This window comes from Anas acuta, chromosome 3 (genome assembly GCF_963932015.1).
Source record: "Anas acuta chromosome 3, bAnaAcu1.1, whole genome shotgun sequence".
In the NCBI taxonomy this organism is placed as follows: Eukaryota; Metazoa; Chordata; class Aves; order Anseriformes; family Anatidae; genus Anas; species Anas acuta.
The window spans coordinates 5,473,281-5,493,442 of NC_088981.1; the positions used below are offsets into that span (position 1 = coordinate 5,473,281).

The 20,162-nt window shown below is 38.1% G+C and overlaps 1 long non-coding RNA gene across 2 annotated transcripts in view; it reads right to left on the reverse strand.

Moving 5' to 3' along the window:
• Window positions 1-1,037: 1,037 nt before the first annotated feature.
• The window catches only part of LOC137853243 (uncharacterized), a 32,132-nt gene continuing 13,007 nt past the window's right edge, over window positions 1,038-20,162 (reverse strand). For both annotated transcript variants that reach the window (XR_011094349.1, XR_011094350.1), the window contains 5 exons: window positions 14,101-14,212; window positions 13,339-13,487; window positions 5,844-5,921; window positions 5,373-5,500; window positions 1,038-5,104 (listed from right to left, as the gene is read on the reverse strand). This is a non-coding gene — a long non-coding RNA (uncharacterized lncRNA). The remainder of the gene's footprint in view (window positions 5,105-5,372; window positions 5,501-5,843; window positions 5,922-13,338; window positions 13,488-14,100; window positions 14,213-20,162) is intronic.

A 20,162-nucleotide genomic window follows, 5' to 3' on the forward strand; every position in this document is an offset into this window, starting at 1 on the left:
TGCACAAAGGCACTTAGATTGTCTGAAGATTAGCAGGTCTATCGTGCCTTATCTAACCCTTGCTGCTAAATATGGAGGCAACAGAAAGTGGAGGTAATAAGCAGTGACCTGCTCTGTAGCATCAACATATCATTTTACATCTCTGTTGTGCTGCTGGAAGCAAAATAAGGGAAAGCCAAAAGTCTGTCTCACTGAGCACGTCAGAAGCTGTACACTCCTACAAAAGCCTAAGCTTACCTCAATCCTACAGCTACTTCACTGGGTAATTTAGCATCTCCTGTAACTACTTATTCACATCATTACAACACCTGAGGGGGCTGTCCCACCCTAAAAACTGAGACTCACTCAGCTGACTTACATCGCTACTTTCCAGAGTCTTGTTCACTGAGGAAAAAAAAAAGAAAAAAGCAGGTCTGGACCCACAGAGTCATTCACGAAAGGATCTGTATACATCAACAGAAGGAGACTACTCTGCCCTGAAGAGCTTACTGCCAAAAGGGCACAATCCACAAGCAGAAAATAGAGAGCTGTAACACAGAGATGGTAAGACCCTTTTCCAGAAAAGTATGCATATCCTCCAAAGGTTCCAATGTAGGTTGGAATTTAAATCCGAGTCTCCACAGTTGAGAAACCAAAAACCTTGAGAAACTTTTAATGAAGCTTGTGAACATGGACGTTAGCTTTGGCTTTCATATTGCTCAAGATTTCCTGGGCTCTCAGTGCTAGGTTAAAGCCAGTGTCCTACTACCCACATCCAGGTCTGTGTGCTACGAGTACAGCATCACTCATGGAAACTCCCAGCTCTAAAAACAAAGATGTTGAGTTCTAAGGAGAACATTGTTGGTTTTGAAACCTGCACTATTACATTTACATTTAATGTGTGGATTTGGAAAATAGAATTAGACCAGAAATGTATTTTTAACGTGCTTCATTTAGTTTTGCAACTCCCTGCAAACCACACAATCTGTAATTTTATTTTCTGAGGAATACTTTATTTTTATACAAAATTTGGCTAGCTGATCAATGAGCCAAGATACTTCATACACTGTACACGTATAAATGAGCTGTAAATAAGCTCTTTCTTTCTTATGAAGAAGGGCTCTTCCCATGCTTGATACACCATGGCATTTACTTTTGTAAGTATTTTTAACTCCTGGACTTCAGACTCTAAGTTAGGACAATTTTCTGAAAGTAACCAGTAAAAATTACTGTGAAATTACTTCAAAAATAATAAAAATAATAATCACAAACATGACTGCAATGTCAAAAATATGAATAATTTATCTTAAAGAAAAACTACAAAGATGACAGAGGACAATGCCAGCTCCAATGCCAGAGTGCAGTATGCTCTAGAAAGTCCTAAATTTCATCCTATCAAGACCAAAGTTGAAAGTAGTATTTAGAACTATCTTATTTCTAACACCAAATAATTGTAACACTGAATATAATTATAATATATAGAGTTATAATATTGAATATCGTAATAGTTTCTAATTATAATACTGAATGCACTAGAGTAGGCAGGATCTTGATTTTAGAAATTCTAAAACATTTATGAAATATTGTTTATGCAACTTATCCCGAGTAGACTGTTTTGATGCCCACGTACTTTGGGAGATTGAGTACAACAAGCTTTATAGAAGCAGCTATACAGAAATCTACCATTTCATCCTATATCTGAATCATTACAAAGCAAGCTCCCTCAAAAGCAACTGACTTTTCCAAGTCTGCACTTTTCATCATGCATCAGTACGAAGAGAGAGTTTCTTCAGGAAAAGTGTTATTTAAAGACAAAGTTGGTGCTTAGTTTTGTGTCTGGCCCAGAGTTGGTGCTTAGTTTTTACCACTGATGTCTGACAGTTTATGTCTGATATGAATGATTTGTATATGCAAAATACAAGGGGAAATAATCACTGGCAGATAAATAGGACTCTAGTCATGAAAGAAAAATACAATAGGAAAGGGGTCTTCCATACAGTCCCATCACACCGTTCCCTCAATAGACAGAGTATGTTTTCTTCTTTTTTTTTTTTCAGAAATTGCAGATTAGTAACATTTTATGCTCTCAAAAACTTTATCAGAAGTTAGTTCATGAAAGATGAAAAGACAATTGATTTTTTCCATTTCAATTACTTTCCCATTAAAAAAGCACAACGTATTTCTACCAAATGACAGCTTCGATGGAAGAGGTTTGGACTGGCAACCCCCCCACATACCAATAACTATTGCAATGAAATGACTTCTGCCTACTCTAATAGCACTGTTAAAAATAAATAAATAAATAAATCTTTTCTCTTGGCAAAGCTATGTCACAGGTCTACAAACAAGTTAGAGTATTATCAGCAACACTGACAAAGACCTTCCATCTATTTTCTTTCTCACTGATAATGAAAAGAATATTTAAAATGCATCATACCAAAGGATCAAAGCTATTACACGTATTTCTATCAGGAAATATGCATATCTTCTGCAGAAAGAACATTCACACACATGAAATAGTTGGAAAGGTGCAGATCCTTAAGCTGTTTTTATGCTCTAACAAACAGAATTTACAGATTTTTTTTAAAACCTAAAACAATTTATAATCAAGTTTAGTATTCGTATTTCCAACCTCCCCCCAAAAAAACAAACAAACAAAAAAAACCCTGCAAAATATGACAATGTTACAAGAAACACTTAACAGTGGCAATAGGATATTTGTCAGTCCAAGATGAGCTTATGAAAGTGTTTGGTAAATGATGTTAAATGGAGACACTTTAAGCACAATGTGTTAGACTTAACTGACTTGCAGTAGCCTCTGGGTCCTACTGGCTCTGTAACCACCTGTCCAAAACCAGACTCATTGCTGCAGATGAGCAATGTTAAGCAGAAATCAACATACCCATTTTGGCACCAAATACAATTTGCCAATGTACAATTTGCAATGTTTTTTCCTTTGCAAAAAAACTACAAAAAACAGTATGAGATGATGAAAGGGAAAGGAAGAGGTTTAAATAAGCAACATTTCATGGAACACTGGAAATTTTAATTTTGCCTATAGTATCATAACTACTTCAGCAAAATTTTACCTAAGAGAACAGCTGTGTTAACTATGCCTCATAAATTAAAATAGTACCTCATTAGCTCCGTTGATTCTTTCAAAATTCTTTTTCCCCTTCAACTTTGCATTACCACCATAAGACGATACTTTTGCAATGTCAGAATGAAACAGAATGCCAGCAAAAGTGTAACAGAGACATCGCCAAGACTAGCAAAGTTCAATGAATCCTGAAGCTTTTTCTGATCTAATTCCAGCTTATAAATGGTCAAGGCTTTGCAAATTTTATGGGCCATCTGCAGGCCTGAGACAATTTATGTCCCCAGTATTACATCAGATCTTTAAAGCCTATTTTCATGAAAAAAACAAACATAAATTTTTTGCTTAGCAAAACTCTTCTTTTCTTATACCCAATCCCATAAATATACAATAAAAACTGATGTCTTTTCACACTTTCTAATAAGTGGTGTTCTTCCATGGTTCTGCAATGCATTTAGGCATTTTTAATCTTCTCTCTTCTGCCTTTTCCTATCTCCTTTCAACCTCAGCAGAGGAGCAGTGAATAAGGTCTTTTCAGGGTACAGTGAGAAGTGACCTGAACCTTTATCCAAACCGCAAGCCAAAATGCTTGTGGTTTGACAAAGTTTGGTTAACATTTTTTCCAGGTTTTGCCTCACATTGGAAGTAAAAGTGACAAAAACTCTACTGAGAGAGGTTCGTTCTTATGAGATTCCCTTTCTGATTTTGCACAGGTGTAAGTTTCAGATCATCTGGATATCCCCATGCAACCAAGTGTTTGTGTAACAGGAAAAATAAAACAGGACACATCTTGTTTCTCTTGCTTTTTTAAGTACTCCCAAAGGAGTCAAATTAATCAATTATAAAGCATACACTAACACAGTTTGTATGCATCACTCAGTACATGCTCATACTTTAAATTCTCAGATTCCTCCTCAACAGAGCGGTAGTGATAGTTGTGACGTGCTATACTGTGTAATCAGAATGGAGTTTATATTTTAATTTTCTAGGCATGTCCCCTATATTCCCACTGAATAATCTGTTTTGATAACTTGCTTTTGCTTTTAATCCCAATAATTTTGATTAAAGGAATTAGAAAAAAAAAAGGCAGTAGAAAAATATCCAGAGAAACATAGCTAAACTAAACAAGATGGTATTTCTTGGCATAAGGGTGCCACCTATTGTCATGACAATTGATGTCAGAAAATGTTGAACAAATGTCTTTGGAAAGCACAGCCCTATTCATTCCTTCTTTAGATCACTTTAAACCTTTTATATAATTCAGCTTTGGCAAGATTATGTTTCTATGTAATATACATTGCTCCTTCCACTGTCACAATGCTGCAGAGCATGATGATAACCAGTGTGTCTGAACGTGCCATTACTTACTCTTTCAGCAAGACTTTTGTAAGTTGGTCTGCTCTACCTATTACTAGGATAACAAATAAGATCCCAAAAGTGCCTATGTACAAGGATATCAATGCAAACACATTACATATATTTGTCTAAGAACATAAATATAAAATTGGCAGGCTTTTATGAGTATAAACACATGCATTTGATAAAAATATATCTAACAGTTCCCAATTTTCACGATTACTGAAATTTTAAAAATTTAAACTGGTTTAGTATCTAAATTTGCTGTACCTAATTTGCTGAGGATTGAGGGAAGCAGAGAGAATAGCTAAATAATAGTTCTACTTAACCTTGCAAATAACACCACTATATCACTGCTGAATTTGAAGTGCTTCCCAACAGTATCCTCCTGTTTCTCTGACCAGCTCCGTGTGCAAATTTGGTAACCTTGCAAAGCACAGTTTTCAGCTACCTAAGTACTGATGGCATGCTTGTGTGCTGACCTAGTAACAACAAAATATAACAGCTCTGCTTTAGCCCTTTGCTTCAAGCTTGAAGATTAGGTTTCAGTGGAATTCCAGCAGCTCAAAACATTAAACTTTTGACCATTTTCAATTTTCATAGTGTATAACGTAGGTTAGGTTTTCTTGAAAATTTTCCCAGGGTGCAGAATGAAGCATTTTATTTCCGTTCCTGAGCAAAATACAATGACCAATGATCATTTGCTTCTAAAACTCAGCTCAAGAAGTATAAAAATGCAAAATAAAAGATATATTTGCATTCTTGAAGCTAACAGGAATACAAAACCAATTAACTGGGAGACAAGGCATGTATGCAAATAATCTGTGGCTCATTAATATGGGAACTAATAACTACGTAGCGAAGCTAAAAGGTGTATAAATGAGTGCACTTTTATTTAAAGAAGTGCAACCTCCAGTACTTAACTTTTGTGGACACTCACCTTTATGCAGTAGTCTTCAATAACGGATAACAACTGTTGAATAGTCAGACCATCCAGTTGCTGCTAAGACCTCAGAAACATCTATTTCCAGGTCTACTGTTTTGGGGGGCTTCTATTTTGACAAAACACTGGCAGAATAAACATTATGCTGTGACAGATTATTGTCTGTGTTTTTGTTGTTGTTGCTTTTAAACATCAGCCTTAACTTCAAGCAAATCTATGGGAACTGAACAGCCACTAAGACACCATGAAGCTGGCCAATCTTATAAAAATCTAGCTAGGTACAGCAGACTCACTGTATTGCTGTACCTAAGATATTCCACACCTTTCCACCATTCTGTAGAGGTATCAGCATACAGATGAATACCTGTCTCAAAGCATTTATTTCGTTTGATATCAACTTATGCTAGGTTTGAACTTTCAGCTTAAAGTTTTTGTTTTTCTTTTTTTGCCATCCCAAAGAAAACTCACCAAATCCGAAGTGATGCAGGACTGTCTTTCCCTGAGCATACAGGTAGAGATAAACAGGCCATCAAAAGTAGAATCAACCTGGAAAATACAAATGCCACAAAAGCTGTTAACCTGCTTATTGAAGATCATTTGAGCAGACACAACCCTCAGAGCCCATGGCTGAGTCTGAAAAGTTGAAGCTGTGACTAGTGTTATCACTTTCTCCCTTCAAACCTAAATTCCAAAGGCCTGCATGACTTTGGTTCTTGTCTTCCAGCCATAGTTACTCTGAATTTAATATGGTCATTTCAGCTTCACATCCAGTGTTCCAAGAAAAAACGTCTTTTTCTTCATGGATAATGGTAGCAAGAGAAACAGGAAAATGCTATTATGATTTGGCCACTATTTGTAAAAATGTTTTTGTTTTATTTTTAACTTTTTTTTCATTAAAAAGGGGGAAAAATAAGTAAAGAGAAAAAATAAGACCACAGAAATTCATTCATTCCAGGTTCTTGCTATCTACATTTAGGGACTTAGAGGAGATGTCTAAGTTTGGAGCATCCTATCCCTCTGTAGTCAGCTGGAGGACAGACATCTACAGAGTCTTTGCAGCCACCTCCTGACAAATAAAATGGAAATTAAAATAACTAGACTGAGAACTTTCATTCTTTGTTCCTGCCAACAGATAAGCTCTATGCATTCTCTAAGGAATCATATAAATACATGTATGTATATGTATTTAAGCCGTAAGTAGAAATAAGAGCTTGTCTCTGAAACTAAGTCTTTGGAGGGGTTTCTGGTAAAAAACAAAGGGTATAAAATTCTGGGCCTTGTTTCTCAGCACTTTACAAGAAGTCTGTACCCACAGTACTAGCTAGTTTCAAGCTATCCTTTCACAGGGATTAGAGTAGCTGTAGTAGAATGCACCAAGTGACCTAGGACTGACTTACTTGTCGATAGGCCTTACATCTTTTCAGAACTCCCAGCTGGTGTTTCAGGTGGGGGTGGAGAGAAAAGGCATTAAGTTCCTTGAGCATTAAATGGCAGCCTCAGCCTTAAGGTAAGTATAAAGGATGCAGAAGCAGATCAGAGCTCCATATTGCTTCAACAGCTGCTGAAAACTCAGCTTTCTCCTTCACTCTGTCCTGACAAATAATTGAAGTTTCCAGAGAAGCTGATAGAAAAGTAGATGCCTCCCATTTACACCAGTAAGCTCCTCTAGGTTACAGCAGATGCCTCCAGAAGCAGACAGGTATAATCATAGCATAGAACAATAGGAAAAAGTATATTCAACAAAGATATTCACACAGACCCAGTCTTCACACCGTTTGTACAAAAGTCCTTAGTTTATAATACTAGCATTCTGCATGTATGTTTTAAAATCAGTAAATATATATCAGCACAATAATCAAAATTGGTATATATACATTTATCATGGTGTAACTGAACACCCTTGCTGAACTAGAGTTATATCACTGAAACTAGAAGGGTATGTGCAGGGAACACCCTAAAGCTGGCCTCAGTGGTAAAGTTATATATAAGTCTCAACACTACAAGTCACTTGCTTAGGTGGACCCATTTAATGCTTTAAAATCTTTACTTTGGACACTTCACCTCTGTAGCACGCTCAGCTACTTCACACCCACCACCCAGAAAACCACACATCCTTTCAACAAAATTAAATATTCTCAGTGCTGCAGCTTATAATTAACAAAAACACTGAGGGCAGAAAAGAAAAAAACACACACACACACACAAACAAAAACTAAATCTAGCCAGTAACGCTTGGTTAGAGCTTCGTGTTTATATAGCATTGCCTCTGTTGGCAGTTAAATGCAGGTTATGGTCAGGTAGTGTCAGAGTGTTTTCCTTTATCAATTCTGCCAGCTCTTTCTTTCCCCTCTTTTCCCCACTCCAAATCCCATTTTTCTGTTGGAGAGAGAAAAAAAAAAAAAAGAAAAAGGAAAAAAAAAGCACACACATCAAGAATGCAAACATGGATTCTGGGTCTCACACAACTTTTCCATCCCTTGAAGTTCAACATGCACTTGTATATGACTGGGTTTCCGTTTGCACTTAACGTTAGTTTCTTGGCAAAGGAGAGCTTGGAGCTGGCTAGTGAAAAATCTATCCCTTGCTGTATTTTGCTCACATAGTTGCCTTAAAAAGCCAAAAATCACAATCTGATGTACAAAGGGAACACTCAGTGGCTTAGTAGCCTGCCTTCTCCATTGACTTGCACAGCATATACTCCCTTGAGTCAAAGCATGCACATCAATCCCCCTCCTTGCCTTGTCTTTCTGCTCCATTGACACCGCAGCGTGACTGACACTGTCCATTGTCCACACCAAAATGAACAAACATGAAACAACACCAGCAAGATGCCTCTGTCCAGTATTTCTAACCACAGAGAGGAGAAGAAAGGTCTTATTCTTTCCCTAATTCCTGACAAAATACGACCACAAGGATTCTGAACATATGACCACAGCTTGCCTGTGGTATCAATGTCACCTGAGAGCTGAAAGCCACCCAGCCAAAGACCTTTTACAACTAAACAAACAGAAATAGCTGTAAAAATTAAACTGTAAAAAACTGTAATAATAATCACAGAATCTGCTTGGTATGTGAGTAAACTTTTTAATAAAAAGACCCATCTATAACTAGCTTCTGCATCTGTGTATGCAATAGTTGTGCTCCGTGCTCCTTCTGTGTTTGTTCTCAGAAATATGACACAAGAGGTGTGCTCAAGTCCACTTGCTGCACTTGCTCCATGTCTTGGGAACAAGAACATGGCCTGCATACGTCTTTCAAGCAGGGAGCATGGCCAGGAAAGGAGCCAATGGGTGCTCCGATACAGATGACCATGGGACAGAACATACACACCCAGTGGGGCTTGCGACACTAGCTGATCCTCCTACTGACTATCGGCACAAAGAAGCCGAATACTGTCATCAAATTCTTCTTTCTTACAGGGCAAGTTTTACCCTTCACAGCCTGGCACTACGTTCTGGGAGAAAGGCATGGAGGAGGAGCTACATGCCAGCATACGTTCTCATTTCAGTAAAGTCTTTGTTGGTAGGATTCAGGGAACTTTGGGATATCCTCCAAAGCTACTGAAGATAACAGCAACCTTTCTTTTGACATGCCCAGGTATTCATTTGGGCTCTAAATTCACATTACATCAAATAAAACCATACACATTAGGTCTGATTTCTGCTGCTCCCGAAGGCAGTTATTAAAGTGGATTAAACTGGAGGTAGAGGAATCCCACTTGGCATAATCCCCTCTGTCTCTCATTAGGTGCGCTGCAACCTTGCAAGACATTATAAATTTGGTTCACACAAACAGTGAATAATCTGCTTAGCAGTAATAGCAAGAAATGCAAATACTCCCTTAGTCAAGGGTAGACTAATACTACACTGGCAAACCCACACTCCCCACCTTAGTTTGGGAATGGTTAAAACAGTATAAAAGTGTAACACCAGTGGATAAAGCCTGTAGCACGCTGTACAGCCAAGAAGTAATATTTGAATTCATGTGGGGAAACATTTTTGTGTCTTGCAGAGACCAAAACTCAGCCTTGAAGCCCCATGGGAGAGCTGATCTGGAAACGCTGTATAATTCTGTCTTAGTTTCCTCATGGAGCTGGAGTACAAACAGGTGACGTATTGTGTACTCTGGACTTCTCTTTGGAAAACTGGGCTCTAAACCACAAACATTTGTACACAGTCTCACCCTCTCACCAGGGCCATCATCTGTTTAAAAAAAAAAGTGCAGGAAATTCAGTGTGACAAGAGGATTGCCACACTCATTTTTGCTACTTACTCTGATACTGGGTGGGCTTCTTCTAAAAAGAAAGGAAAAAAAGGAAAAAGGAAAAAAAGGAAAAAGGAAAAAAAGGAAAAAGGAAAAAAAGGAAAAAGGAAAAAAAGGAAAAAGGAAGTTCCACTTTCTGGAATCTTGGGAATTTGGGTGCTCCTTTTCTTTCAGATTTTAGTCCACAGAATTACAGAGAGAAAAAAAAAAGAAAACATGCACTCTAGATTATTTTTAAACAAAAGTAACTTATTTTAAAACTGCCTTTTCTTTTAAGTCTTGGTCATAATATTGTACGCATTTATTGTGTGTGATTTAAGAACCATTACAAATAATAAGATTGTAGATCCCTCCCCTCTATATTCCGTAGGTTACGATCCACACCATTTGAATTATCCAATTCACACATTATTTATCATGCAATACTTTTCCTTCCTGGAAAGAACTTACATTTCTTTATCTGTGAAACTCTTTTGTTTGTTTTGAATGAGACAATGAACTACTTTTAAAGACAAACATAATTCTCCTGGGGAATTCCCTGTTTGCTGGAGTACTTCCTACACTTACACCAGCCAATTCAAACTGATTTTCATATATAGCTGCATTACCAAGAACTACGGATGCAATCCAAGTTATAGGAGCACTTTCAGTCCTGACTGACAGACAGCCCAGTTTTCACCTGGTTTTGTTTTCCCATGAACATCTATCTGCCTTATGTGAACTACAAGCCATACACAGTAAGAACATTTGTTTAAAGTAGAAAAATTATCTACAGATATTTAACATCCCCTGTGCTCAGCAAACAAAATAACTCTATGCCAGTAGTCTGGCATTCCCCTGCATTTTGCAGTTTGTATGAAGCATATTGCATCCTTCTCCAGAAAGTACCAAACTAATGACCTCCTCTGTTCATTCCTGCCAAGTAGTAGTTGGCAAGTGAGGAACACGCTTCAGAGAGCAATGCCTTTTACTGATGACATCTTTACCCGTACAGCTACATTTTTGTTAATTTAATTGACCAAAACAAATTGATACTGGAACAAGAACATCAGTTTGCATGTTTCAGCATAACATCATAGTAAAGGGGAACCTGCACATACAGATCCAAGCAATATTAGAAACCAAAGCTGAATCTGGAGGCTCTCACATCATTTGCAAATCTTGTAGGCAGATCACAGCATTAAAAAAAATAATAATTAAAAAAAAATTCATTTTATGAGTTAATTTTTTGATGTTGTACCATAACCAATTTTTTTTTAACTCCAGAAACAGAATCACAGACTGGGGGCAAAGGTAGATGATGTGAGCCTCAGCCTACGCAAGCCTACTTAACCCTGCTGTGCAATGTAGTGACACAAGCCAAGCTTGAGATACCGGGAGCTGCAATAGTCTCTCCATGTCATGAGGCACAGACAAAGCTCCACTGAGCAAGCAGCTTCAGATGCTTTAGGTCTTCCCTCTTCCAAAAGTGTTCCTTTGGGTCCCTTCACTAGGGATTACTGACTTTTCCAACAGCTGCAAACAAGAATACTTGTCTACATCTCTTGCTTCTTCCTTAAGTTGGTGGTGTGAACTACAGGTGATCTAGCCAGGTGTCACTGCTATATAACTCCTTTAGACTGACTGGACTAAGAACAACCCTGTGTGTATGCAAAAGTCCTATTTTCACCTGGTCACACTAGCTTTATTTAACAAGTTTTCCCACTTACTGAAAGCCTCCCTGTAATTGATTTGCTTTTTTCCCCGACAAATCCTCTGGCATTTAGGAGAGAGAGTTATCTGAGCACTTTCTCTTTCATTTTTGAATCTCCACCTTTTAATTCTCAAATTTACAGTGTACTTAAATGAGAGAAAAATCTCTTGCTAATTTAGACCTGAACTGCCCCCTATATGTACTCATCTTCAGTAGTGTACCATTGCCTGGAATGAGTGGATTCCAGCAGCCTGGTGTCAGTGGCAGCAAGCTGAAGCCTGCTCAAAACTGTTTGCAGGATCAGGGCTTTTTAGCCTGGAATGCATCATTGTAAAGGAGCACAGTTTTCAAATATGGCATCTGCATTCAAACACTGACACTCACTGGAGGCTCTTAAACGCTTCTTTTATGTAACTAAAGGTCAAACTGAACCTCCAAATGTGGAATTTCTGACATCCAATTAAGTAGCCCACATTAAAAATTGGGCCAGTTTTTAATTATGTCTGGAGAATACATGAGTTCAGCTGAGACAATTCACACTCACCTCATGTGTTTGTCAGTGTTTTTGATGGTGGAACTGAATAAATATTCTTTTGCTCCACAGATGCACTGGATCAAGGTTTAGCTTGTTACACATAAAAAATAAATCAGCTCATATTTCCTTGACTTCATTTTTCCAGCTTTGTCATTCTGTCTAGGAGCATACTGCACGGTCAAGCCAGGCATGGCTATGCATGTTAATAACCTTTGGAAAACTCTGGATACTTCTGTGCAAAATCATTTTTATTTTTTTCCAAATAAATAGTCAGAGCGCACCTGGTGAAAGATATTTTTCTATTTTTTTTTCTTTTTTTTTTTTTTTTAATTAAAGACTATGTTTCAAAATAGGAGTTGAAATTATAAACAAAACAAAAAAACACCAGCCTTAAGTGGAACTGCAACTGTGGTGCTGCTTTTTAAATCAAAAAGACAGTGCAGTCTTCACAGGATATGGCTCCCAGCCAGTTGTTTAATGCTTGTAGGTCAATATACAACCAACTCAGCTTCTGCTGCCTAATTGACAAACCACATATCAGGCACAGGAAGGTTAACAACTGTGCTTTCTTTCACCTGAGAGCCTGTGTTGAGTCCCTGGCCCCTCAGTCCCTTTTTCTTTTATCATTCACAAATATCTACTGTGAGCTCCCTCCAGGCACAACAGACTAACTGCATGCCTGAAAAAAATGAGACCCCTGGTAAGCAGTGGGTGTCTGGTCAGTCAGGAGCCAGGCTAGCTGTTCATCATGCTCCTCGATTTCAGACTGCCAAGGAGGTTTAGACCCACTGCTCCCAGTGTAAATTATTTGTGGATGAATGAACCAGGAAGAATTTCCTCCAAAATATTTTTGATTAATGGAGTCATGACACCAAATGTCAATGCATCACCAAGCAGTCTTGATACAATCCAGTAAGGTATTCCAGCTTGTTTGTCAGGTACCTGAGATTTAAGGTAAATATCTCTTTGCAAAAACAAACATTAAGAATCTTTACACAAAACTGTTCCCCAAAACACCAACAAAGGAGTAACCTTCCTTTTACTATGTGTCATGTTTTTATTTTTCCTCTCCCCTCTGGTTTTATTCCCTGTTTAAAGGCAGTAAACACACATGAAAGGGTAGATTCCTGGAAGAAGGCACCTGAGCAAAGACTGAGCAGAGAAAAATATTGACAAGACCCAGATATACCATCTATGGCCCAGGAAAATCACCTTCCACATGTATTAAATGCATGCCCTGATTATTTCCCCCATTCTGTCCCCTCTACAGCATGGCAATCAAAACTAAAGGAAGCAAACAGATGACACCAGACCCTCATCCAATATTGCAATACCTTAGCATAAATAGGGTTTGATTCGTATTAGATATTCCAACACATTACGGGACAGGAGAAGCTACTAATATTGTTCCAGGGAATGTTCTTGTCCAGATTTCTGGGGATATTGCTCCTCCTGTACTATACTAGTAATACCTTGTACTTCACTCTGATGAAGCTGCAGCGAAGTCCAGCAATGTAAGCATTGAGGTTTCAACTCTGTGGCTGTAAGACACTGTAGAGTGGCAAAAAAAAAGCATCTCTGCGCATGTTGCTTCCATTAATGCTGAACGGATAGCTGTCATCTGGAAGAGAAATAACCTGGTGAAGATTGACAGGTAGCTCTGAGTACAACATCCATCCAACTGATGCTAAATTATGCCCTGTGTTGCAAGGATGTAATGAATCTTATTCCCTCAGGATGAGTACCATTTGTCTGAACAGCTAAAGCCTTACATTTCTCTATGAGTTTGATATGCACTTTATTTGAAGGAGACACCGAGTAGTTCCATTAACAGCAGAGACCACCTGTATTTATTAGCCAGGAGAGACAGGATGCTGTTCTGCCAGCTTTTGCTTCCAGTGTTTTTAGGATTTTCTGACCTTTGTTCACTGACTGGGCTGAGCTTAAGTGAGAGGATTATCCCCATCCAATAGTCTCAGAGTGACAGAATTACCTTCCCTATCTAGCTCCAATGATAATTTTGGACAGAGATAATTTTGCAGAAATGGTGAGTGTGGGTCTGGGGTTTAATTATTCTAAGTGAAACAACCTTCCCTGTATTGACTATGGATGGCAGATCCTTCTTAGGCCTCCTTTCTTGCTGCTAGGGTTTGTGCTACTTGAAGGAAGAGATCGGAATAGCTCTGTATCATCCTTCTAACCACCTCTTTCAGGTGGAAACAGCAATTTCTTACCCTCAAAGGTTCTTGAAGAACAATGTTTTGAGGATATGGCCATTCAGCAAGGAACCTCCTTGAATGCACAGCATAGATGTAAAAGTAAAACAATGGCAGCAAATCAATCCATCTGAAATATAGCAAAAGAAGATACAATACTGCAAAACAAGTCAAAACTGACAAACACTTGCATTTAAACATTTGATGACAGTTAGCAGTATGCAGAATACAAGAGAAAAAAAAAAGAAGCCAAGTTTTGTGTCTAAACTTCTTCTGTATGACAGAGAAACCCCTAGCCTGCTTGATGATCTCTTGCCTTCCCACTCCAATTCCAATTTTTTCTATAATACATAGAATGGTGTCTTTAAGAAAGTCAACGCTGTAAATAGTGCACAGATACAGGGGTTCTAACTTCAGGTCGCATTGATTTCTGGCAGGAAAATTGCTTCAGCTTTGGAAACACAAATGTATCTTCAAAGATTTGAAGGCCAGTTGCTGTTTCTGCATGTTTGTTTCTTTTCCTTATGTGACACTGAGAAATGCAATTCCTCCTGTAAAGGGGGGAAAATTCCAGTATCTATCATTTTGAAGGATTACAGTCAGTGCCATTAACTTGCAAATGCAGCTCTAGTCTAAATTACATTTTCTCTTAGGGCATTCTGAAAGTGAAACTGAGCATGAGACTTGAAATTAAACTGGACTGGGAACAGAAAGCCTGAGAATCTTTCCCATTTCCATAAAAAAGCTGAAGCCATTTTATGTTGCATACAACACCATTGTATAATATATTGTCATTTGCTTGGAAGACAACGCTCATCTTGTCCGGGAAGCTTGGAGAAATGAATTGTTACAACTTACAGAGTTAAGTAACGAGTTCATTTTAGTTTGATGTTCAAAAACTAGTTTTCACTTTTCTGAAGTTTAATTTTTTAGGTCTTTATACCTCTGAGCAATTTAATTTGCACAAAACTATGTGTATTTTCGTCAGAATTATTCAGGTAGAATATGAATGGCCAACTGTTTTCTTTCCATCATTGACATTTTTCAGAGAACTGACATTAAAAATCTAAAGCTTAATTTTTAAAATAAATCACAGACAAGTTTCCAAAAGTGTCTTTACATTTCTATTCCCACTGAAATCAACACTTAGAAATTCAATCATCCTTTCTTGTAATTACAAGAAAAAATAAAAAATAAAAAGTAAGCTGTTGCAGTGTAGTGCTTCTCTAGTCTGTAGACAACTTGAAACAATATTTGAGGGATGTGAATTCCTGTCTTTCCCATCCTAGCAGAGTAAATCTGAAACCAAAAGATGATTGTGTCAACATCGTTTACTCTTCCCCTGCTAAGGATGACAGCAGAAATGCTCAGCTGAACTTCTGCAATCTACATTTTTTTCCAGTGCCATTAAAAAAACAACAAAAACAACAACGAAAATCTGAAATCCTGCCACGTGCCCAGCATCTGCCTGTACAACTTGTCTGAAACAGGACAGTGATTCAAACAATCTATAGCACAATGAGAAGCAAAACCACAAGGGGCAGAGAGGAACAAAGCTCTCCCAGTCTCTTGAACACCTCCATAACATCTTCTTCTGCCCTCTTCCAAAGAAAAGCCCTCCTTGCTGACACCATAACTTAGCCTGATGTATGGGCAATGCAAAAGCCACTTTCTCACACAGAAGAAAGAATGCTTCATGAGACCACAGCAAATTCATCCCCTATCAGTCCCAAAATCTCAAACCAGACAGCAAGTAATAAATAAATAAATAAATGAACCAAAAAAAAAAAAAAAAAAAAAAACTAAAAATGCATTTATTTCAAGCTCTTCCATTCTGGACCAAGTTTACAATTTATGGGAAGCACAAAATACGATTCAGCAGGATGGATATTAACAGTAATGGATACCAAATTGTCATGCTGGAGATGTATCATTTCCACTAAGTACAACAGAGCTCTACACACCCTATTAAGCAGCCGAGCAAAACTTCTCAGGCTTCTGGATGTTCTTTGAAAATTATGTAGCTGCTAGTTGGACTATGTAAGGTGATGGCAGTGTCCTCAGATTTACTCTCGCTAGGATTTCAGAAGTTCACAGGCTGTAAACATAATTACATCAGTATACTTCTTCTATTTGGAAAGAAAATTACGTATTGCTAAGCTGCCTTGTTCTCAGGTTGCTCAGTTGACTATTATGCCACTCTTGCTGCTTCTTACTCAGGCTGACACGGTGCCACAGTGGTAGCATTAGAAAGGTTTCTACTGTCACACTAAAAATAATTTCACATCCCCAGTCTAGGCAGATTTACAAGCAGTTAACAGTCTGATAATTTCAGTGGATCACATATTTGGTAGGATTTTGGAAACAATCTGTTTGTTTTCATTTTTCCTTCTTTTTTTTTTTTCCTATCATTTATTCTCACCAGCAAGTGTGTTGAAATGTAAAGCAAATCTACTTTATGTACCGTTATAGCTTTTTCAAACCACAGTAAATATTTGCAGATATTCTGTGGTTTAATTAACAGGTTACGGTCTGCTCAAAGTGTGTGCATAGTGTTGGTCTGTTTGCCGAAGAACTTCACTAAGGAGTGCGCCTGTTTGTTTCTTCTCTTTCATGAACGTAATATTTGCCATTACCTGGTATATCAGATTAGGAGTGTTATAAGAATATACTGATTCTGGCAATGAAGTTTGGAAGTAACTGTGTAGATCCTGTTTGTCGTGTTTCTATGGTTATTCATAAATATTATGGCCAACCTCAGTCAATATATGCCATTTGCAAATGAAATATATGTATTTTTTTCTCTCGAATTGCTAAAAGCTGTTTTCTTTCAAAACTCATTTCAGAGTACTCAGAGAAATCCAGTCACCTTTTTATTAATATAATTTAAAGGATGCCCAATGCAAACACAGTTACTCAGTGCCAATGTTTTCATACTTGGACCAGTAGACTACTTTTATGCATTGTTTACCTCTACACTGGGTTTGGAGGGGAGAACAAGTGGGAGGAGGGGAAAGGCTGCACAAATTTAAAACAACCAAAAGGTCCTTTGGCAGTTTCCTTATTCCCTGACAAATTAGTGCACTGCCTGGAAAATTAAGGGAAACCTGATCTGTAGCTCCAGTGGAAACCACTTGTCATCTATTGTCCAGATATAAGAAATGTTACTTTTCCTCTTCCACATATGCTGAAGAAGAAATCCAGCTGAATGCTTTGCAAGCACTAGTGGGCCACTAGAGACCAAATGTAATCTTCTCCTCAGGCCTCCTGGATGACACAAGCCATGGAATTTCACCCAGTAATTTCTGTGTCAAGCCTATAACTCCTGCTACAGCATCAAGCACAGTCATGAGAAAGAGTTTCATTCTTGATTTAAAGACTTTCAGTGAAGGAGATCCACCATATTCCTAGACAATGTTTTTTCAAAGTTGTTAAATACCCTTATTGTTCAAAATGCAGCCTTACCCCTACTTTGAATGGATCCTCCTTCTTCTAGTGGTTGGCTCTTATTACACCTTCATCTGTCTCAGTAGACAAAACTCTACAATTATGCTCTTTAAACCATTTAGAAAATTGTACACTGTGAGCAAGCCACTTCTCAATAAAGTGAAGAGCCTGAAATACTTCTGTCTTTTGATGTAAAGGGGTGTTATTTATTTAATCTAGTTTAGCTTGTCCTTTAAATAGTCAGCATATGAAAATAATCTGTGTACAAAGACTAAGTTATGACTTAATGCACGGATAGCTGATATCTAGTTTAGTCTCACCAGCATTTATTATTACCATCACTATTATTATTTTAAGAGTCAAGAACCCCTCCACACGCCTTCACCTCCATCCATTGTACTTGCCAATGTAACTGGAACAGATAAAATACCACTATGAACAGTCAACATGAATGTCTCATAAGCAACAGAAGATCGGACTCTCTATAGACTTGCAAACATTTGATCCCACCTCCAGGAGACATCACTCAGTGTTGGGAGTATTCACAAGCGACTCATTACTCTGTGTCCTGCCCTGCTTAGAAATTAAAACTGCAAAAGCTAGAAGTGACTACTCATTTACCCAACCTTTTGGACAGGAATAGAGCTGAGCAATAAAATAATTTCCTTGGAAAATCTCCATCTCTTTTCTTTTGTTTGTGAGTAGCTTGAGATATTCTCAGATTTATTTGAGAGGACTTGTGAACTTCTTTGCCATTTCCCTCCCAGAATAACTTATGAGAAGTTTTTGTTAACATTTTACAATTTAATTTAGTACACTGCATTGTGTAAGTTGTTTACCAAAATTAGTCATTACTTTTTCTGTCGTATGATTGGGTACTTAGACCAAATCTGCAAAGGTCAGATTAAGAACTTTACCAGAAATAAGAAATGTTTCAGCCTGTGCTTAAGCTGTCACATATAAAACAGTCTCGTGAATGTTACAGAACAAGGATCACAGCAGAAGAGATCAGAATGTGGGAGGCACGTTTTGGTGTGGAACCAAGTTCAGGATGAGAAGACGTGCAGCAAAGCCCCATATGCAGCTGCTACGTAAATGAATCCTGCTTCTACTAGCATTTCCTAGTTGTTGTGTTATATATGGCTAACTGCGCTGTAAATATTCATGCTGTTTCACGTTTTTTGGGAAGTATGGCTGCAGAGGCAATGTGAAGGGGTCTGAACTGAAAGGCAGGTTTATACCACCTGCTCAGGAGTGGGTCACGCTGTGGACAGCCAGCTGCTCCATGCAGGAGTAGCATTTAGACTGACCTTAGACTTATTTAATAACATTTTGATAACTGGCATCTCTAGAACTGAGGGAGCAGAGCCATGAATTACAGCCACTTACTTCTCATCCCCAAGAGTTTGTAAACTGAGGATATCACTTCATATTTCTTATGTAAAACTACCCTTTAAAGGTAGCATTCTTTCTACATTTAGAGCTTTTTCTGGAACTCTCTTAACTAGTGCCTGAATACAGTTCAAATCCAGTCCCAGTGCTGACATTTGTGCATGTTTCTATCCAGTATTTTCTCAGGCAAAACTCCATTGGCTTCGAGAAGGGTTTTGCTTGAGCAAGAACATCAGGTTTGACCTTTCAATTGCACAGTGACAACTAATAACAGCTCAAAACAGATTTCTCTCTTTTTTTTTTTTAAGCACAATACAAAAAATCTTCAGTCTATTACAGTATGTTTGCTGCCACTGAAGCTCTCTTCTCCCCAAAATAACAGAAATAAGCTGCTTTTTCCAAAGCTGCTTCAGCATCCCTTCAAGAACCTCTACTGAGTTTAAGAGTTAGTAAATCAGCACCTTTCTGAGTGCCCATGCTTGCATCAAATTCAGCAGCACAGTCAGAAATATCCGGTTGCCATACATGTAAATGCAGCCTAGAGCAGCTACACATTCAATTACTTCTGTGGCAGAGCAAGAGTAAGAGCTCAGCTCCTGTCCAGTCCTCTACCCCTTCGCAAATGTTTTTTTTCCCCTTTCAACCTTATGACAAGCAAGGGAGATGGTGTGGTTTGGAGTCCAGTCTAATTTATCTCCGGTGTAAATCTTGTGAATTGCTATCTAAACAACTGTTCTATAAAGCAAACCCTTTGACTGATTGGCCCCATGTGTCATAGGGCCAGGTCAGATAGGTATCTCTTCACTTATTCCATGAATGTGAGAGGAAGGCCAGCAAAAACTTCATGCTAAATTTATTTTTATTTAATTAGACTATTAACTACATCTGACAACAAAACCTGCCAGTGAAAGGAGAAAGGTGACTTTACACTGGAGGAGACCACGTGACTAATTGTAAGTTTATGAACTAGTCCATTATTTCATTCATCCCTTCACACTTTATTTTAAGACATTTAAGTCATAACTTCACTTTCCAAAACAGCCTGAAGTTCTCTCATCTTTCCAGTGGCTGAAGAAGAAATACTGAAGTATGCCCAGCTTACCCAGGTTAGCCCATGTGTTTGCCTTCAAAGCTGAACAAGAGGCACTCTACCTACTCTTTCAGACTTACCTGTTTTTGAGGCCTGGGTAAAATCTTGATCTCTTGCAGGATAACAGCAAAATTTCCACTAATTTAATTAG